The following is a 6,092-nucleotide window of genomic DNA, read 5'->3' on the forward strand; positions in this document are numbered from 1 at the left end:
TACATTAGAAAAGTCTATCCTGTGGCACACCCATATGTAGTGTAGTAATACTTGTGCAACTGAACCTAAGCCTTTCAGTAACCTCATTTTGGAGGTGGCTTTGTAACAAAATGGTACGTTGGACATCAGCTTTATATGTTGGTGGCCTAGTTTTCTGAGAGTTCTCTTCAGGCCACACAAGCAGACAGATCAGCTCTTGACCCTTGTTTTTCAATCTGTTTTTCAGTATACCCCAGGGACCTTTGTTATACCAATAGACCAATGAGGCAAATCTCATGGAAAAGATCATGTGATGTTTTACTAGCAAGGTAATCTGTTGATATCTCTTCTACCAGGTGGTTCCTGGCTATCTCAACCATTAGAATTTGAATATAATAGAATTATATGCGGCTAGATAATTCTGTAACTTCCTCAAAATCTTACCTTCACTCTGAGTATGTGACCGTAACTATGATTTCTAATGTAAACAATGATGATTTCCTTGTTGCTTGTTCTGTCCAATTTAGTGACTGGACCAGCAGCATGAAATAGTCAAAAGTACAGAAACAGCAATGTGTTTAAGATTAGAATACCTTGGGGCTTTATCAAAAAAAAAAAAAATCAGTGCTAGAACAAAATCATACTCCCTAAAAAATTATTTGAGTCCCAAATGGCCACTGAGGGTTTTCATACTATACAGTGCATTGTCTTCCACCAAAGTTATATGATTTTCTTCAACATAATGAACTCCTTGTGCTTTGTCCCTGCGCTGTCTGGATTTAATATATTTCTCTCCCAGTAGTGTAATAAGCATAATTTACATCACTTCCTGTTTAGTCTAAATTCACCAATGAACGCCTACAGCCCTTACACTTGAGTGATTGTTTATTCCTGAAATAAATTCCATTTTTCTTATACAGGAACAATTTTTACATGATCTTTTTTTCTTTTATGGCTTCACTGTGATAAATGCATGTGTGTGTGTGTGTGTGTGTGTGTGTGTGAGAGAGAGAGAGAGAGAGAGAGAGAGAGAGAGAGACAAAGAGAAACCCAGTTTCATGAGGCCACGATGACATCAGCAACATCAGGCTTGAGTATGCTAAAAACAAGTTCCCTGATGAGAGCCCCAGAATTGTTCAAATAGGTACACAGCCATCATCATAATAACTCCTTTTCTCTTACTGTAGCTACATGCACATATTGCAATCCATTTCCTTAAAGAGGGGTAGAAGGCATTGGAAGTCTACCACTACACATAATAAGACTATATTACTCTGATTACCGGTAGCAAGTTTTATGAGCATAAAATAAGGAAAAGCGCATACATGTGTTACTATTTTGTGATGATCTTATACTAATTGATGTGGGGTATTATACAGTGTACCTATGACATATACTCTGATCCAAAGTACAGTACAGTCCATTAGGGCAGAGAGCTAAATACAATTCCAATTGTGTAAACTATTAAAGGGTCAGCACCAGCATTCCTGGGTAATGTATGGTGAAATTTAATGGTAGAGACAGTAGCTGTGGAACACAGGTAATCAGCTGAACCCAAGGTCCCCTGACATCTTCATTTCCATAGATACTGAAATCCCTGATTACCTGCCCAGTGAAAAACCAAGGTTGCTGAGAACTTTGAGAAAATATGCAACAAGGGGATTAAGGGAGCCCAGGGAGCTCGCATTATCACCTCACTCTTGGTTTAGGGATCCTATCAACATCTGAAGCGTGCTCTCTCTGTCCCCCATTCTGTCAACCTCTTCCTTGATTTACATTTATGCCAGTGTTGTATAATCAGTTTACATAGTGCCATTTTGTGACACATTAGGGGCAACGAAATCCATTTAGTGGGTGAAGATAAGCATCTTCAAAAATTGAAGAATGCAATGGAATGGTCTAGGATGAGATGGAATGGAACGGGAGAGAAGATGATGGGTCGCTTTTGTTTCAGTTACATATATTTGGGCATGTGGGTACTAGGGCACAATGTAAAAAAATAAAATTTGAAAGTCTCTGGTTAATTGGTCTCTTTGCTCTTCTCCTGCCCAGCTTCACACTGAACCACTTATCTGTTGTGATGGTTAATTTTAGATGTCAAATTGGCAGGGCCACAGTGCCAAAGTATTTGACTACACATGGTCCCAGATGTTTCTGTGAAGGTGTCTTTTGATATCAGTTATCAAACAAATGGACTTTGAATAAAGCTGATCACCCTACATCATGTGAGTGGCCTTCATCCAATCAGTTGAAGGCCTGAATAGAACAGATTGCCCTCCCTTGAGCAAGAAGGAGGAATTCTGCCAGAAGTCTGCCCTTGGACTTGTACTACAGTTCTCTGACTCTCCAGATCGTCAGCCTGCACCATCAGATTTTGAACTCAGCAGACTTCCATAATCATGTGAAGCAATTGTTCAAGATAAATTTCTCTCTGTGTAAAAATGTGCACACACATACTGTGGGTTTTGTTTCTCTGGTGAACCGTTACTACTATGTCCACATCTTTGATCATTCATGCTACTCTCCATCTCCCTGACCTCAGTGTGTGGCCTTTCCTTATGAGACCAATCAAAACATTTTGTGCCAAACAAAGGTAGTGTCTTGCTCAAGGAAATTCTGGCACCAGTTAGCGTTTGGGATGTAGATATTAAGGGTCATCATCATGAGGTGTGTGGCACCTGAAAGTAAAGACAACTTCAGCTGGGACTCCTAGCACACGATGCCTTTTGCTGCAAGAATTTCAAACTGGCTTACACAGTAAGGGAAGGTGATGATTCCCAAAAATTGAAGACTAGAGATAGCACAGTCTTCAGGGTTGATTTATCCCGCGGTTCCTGTTCTGCTCCTCTGAAGCTCATCACCCTTTTCTCTTGTGGCAGCTTCTAACAGGATCAGGCCTCACAGTCCTTGGCAAGGAAACACTTGGACCAGGCCACTGCCCTGTGCTGCAATTTGGGATCGGTGTCACCAGAAACTTACCAGATTCATCATGGAGCAAAATTGGGATTTAATAAAAAGTAGAGGGTTTTTGCTTTTGAATTGTTAAGCCTGCAGAAGATTTCGAAAATAGAATAGTAAATAGCCCTATAACCTCCAGCTGGACTTGGAGAACACTGTATACACATATTTTTATTTAACTTTAAATGCAAATTGTGGGCATCTTTAGACGTCTCTAAGAACAAGAATATTTTTCTCATCAAAGTTGTCACTGTATCTCAGTAATGTCCTTATAGGTTTTTAGTTTTGGGTCCCAATCCAAATAAGGATCATAACAGTCACATGTCCTGGCCCCTCTCCCCCACCCCAGTTTCTTGTTTTCTTGTTCTCTTTATCTTTGTTTTAATGTTTTAGGTTTTCTTAATATTTTACTTCAACTTACAAATCCTATTTTTATAAGTCTAGCAAACATAACATTTGTCTGTAAGAGGCTCCTGACAATTAAATTCCCTTCAACATTAGAAACTAAATTTACAGGGCTGGGCATTTATGGTGCAACAGGTTAAGCCACCACTTGGGAGGCCTGCAATCCACATCTGAGTGCCGGCTCAAGTCCCAGCACCTCCATGCTTCCAATCCAGTTTCCTGCTAAAGCAACAGTCTGGGATACAGCAGATAATAGCGCAAGTGCTTGGACCCTTTCCAACCTAGTGGGAGACCCAGATGGAGTTTGTTGTTTCTGGTTTCAGCTTGTCCCAGCTCCAGCTGTTATGGGCATTACTGGAGTGAACCAGCAGGTGGAAGATCTCTTTCCAAGTACAAGAAAGTAAAAACCATTGGAAGAAATTCTGAATTTATGAATTTGTGTATTTGCTTTCTCTTTTTAAGAGTTATAATGAGCCGGCGCCGTGACTCACTAGGCTAATCCTTCGCCTTGCGGCGCCGGCACACCGGGTTCTAGTCCCGGTCGGGGAGCCGGATTCTGTCCCGGTTGCCCCTCTTCCAGGCCAGCTCTCTGCTGTGGCCAGGGAGTGCAGTGGAGGATGGCCCAGGTGCTTGGGCCCTGCACCCCATGGGAGACCAGGAGAAGTACCTGGCTCCTGCCATCAGATCAGCACGGTGCGCCGGTCGCAGCGCACCGGCCGCGGCAGCCATTGGAGGGTGAACCAACGGCAAAGGAAGACCTTTCTCTCTGTCTCTCTCTCTCACTGCTCACTGTCCACTCTGCCTGTCAAAAAAAAAAAAAAAAAAGTTATAATGGATAAATAAGCAGTTCTAAGAACTAAATACATGCATCAATCTGTTAAACTTTGAATATGATGATGATGATGATTTTTTTTTTTTGACAGGCAGAGTGGACAGTGAGAGAGAGAGAGACAGAGAGAAAGGTCTTCCTTTGCCGTTGGTTCACCCTCCAATGGCCGGCGCACCGCGCTGATCCGAAGGCAGGAGCCAGGTACTTCTCCTGGTCTCCCATGGGGTGCAGGGCCCAAGGACTTGGGCCATCCTCCACTGCACTCCTGGGCCACAGCAGAGAGCTGGGCTGGAAGAGGGGCAACCGGGACAGAATCCGGCACCCCGACCGGGACTAGAACCCGGTGTGTCGGCACCGCTAGGCAGAGGATTAGCCTATTGAGCCGCGGCACCGGTTGAATATGATGATTCTTAAATTCTCCTAAATGATCCAAGTTTACATGTAAATTTTCTAAGATTTAACTTAAATTTTAAAAATTCAAATAATTTTTAAATTTAAATTGAATATTTTAAATTAGGCTCACAAGATTAGCTCTAAAATGCTAAGTTCTCTTAGATTTTACAGGTGTATAAAGTATCAAATACGCACAAATTCCTTATACACAAATATTAGCCCCATGATTTTGATTCTCAAATTCTTCTATATTTAATTGTAAATGGCCTTGGGGGTCAAAAAGAAATAATGATGAAATATCAAGTAATTTGGTAACCTTCTTAAATGGTTGACATTGCATAAGACCAGACTTCTCATTTGAGGCACTGGTATATTGTTCTCAACATAGCTGGGGAAAGATTAGAGTTGTGAACAAGGAGCCTTAGGGCCAGCACTGTGGTGTATCCAGTAGAGCTGCCACCTGCAGTGCCGGCATCCCATATGGGCGCCGGTTCAAGTCCAGGCTGTTGCACTTCTGATCTAGCTCTCTGCTATGGCCTGGGAAAGCAGTAGAAGATGGCTCAAGTCTTTGGGACCCTGCACCCACGTGGGAGACCCGGAGGAAGCTCCTGGCTTCGGATCTGCCCAACTCCGGCCATTGTGGCCATCTGGGGAGTGAACTAGGAGATAGAAGACTTTTTTTCTCTCAGTTTCTCTCTCTGTCTCTCTGCCTCTGCCTCTCTGTAACTTCCTTTCAAATAAATAAATAAACCTTTAAAAAACTAGGGAAAAAAAACCAAGTAGCCTTATTTATAATGTATTAAGGATCTACAACTTGGTAAGGGTGATATGTACCCTACATCTCTGGGTTAAATTGTGTATTGTCAAATTCTTCCATATGTTTATGGAAGCCAAACATACATATTTACTAACAATGCAGTTTGATCTGATTGGATTTTTATTTACTTGGTTATTAATACACTTGGTTGTATCCATACATTCCTAAAGATTTTTTTAAACATAATGAATTTTGTTTCTCACAATCCTTCCATTGAAAAATGTTACAACCCTTACAAACAGTAACATGAGGCTGTGGTCACAGGGATCTAAGGCAGTTACTATTTTTTTAAAGGTTTATTTTATTTATTTGAAAGTTACAGAGAGAGGGAGAAAGAGAGAAAGAGAGAGGTCTTCCCTCTGCTGGTTCACGCCCCAAATGGCCACAACAGCCAGAGCTGGGCTGATCCAAGGCCAGGAGCTGCTTCTGGGACTCCCACGTGGGTGCAGGGGCCCATGGACTTGAGCCATCCTCTGGTGCTTTCCCAGGCACATCAGCAGGGAGCTGGATCGGAAGTGGAAAAGCCAGGACTCAGAACCATATGGGATGCTGGCACTGCAGACCGGGGCTTTAACCCACTGTGCTACAGCACCGGCCCCTAAGACAGTTATTTTTACCTGGGAGGTGACTCCTCCTCCATGGGACTTTTGGTAATGACTAGAGACATTTTTGTTTGCACAGCTAGGAGGGAGGTGCTCCTGGGAAGATTCT

This window comes from Oryctolagus cuniculus, chromosome 9 (assembly GCF_964237555.1).
Source record: "Oryctolagus cuniculus chromosome 9, mOryCun1.1, whole genome shotgun sequence".
In the NCBI taxonomy this organism is placed as follows: Eukaryota; Metazoa; Chordata; class Mammalia; order Lagomorpha; family Leporidae; genus Oryctolagus; species Oryctolagus cuniculus.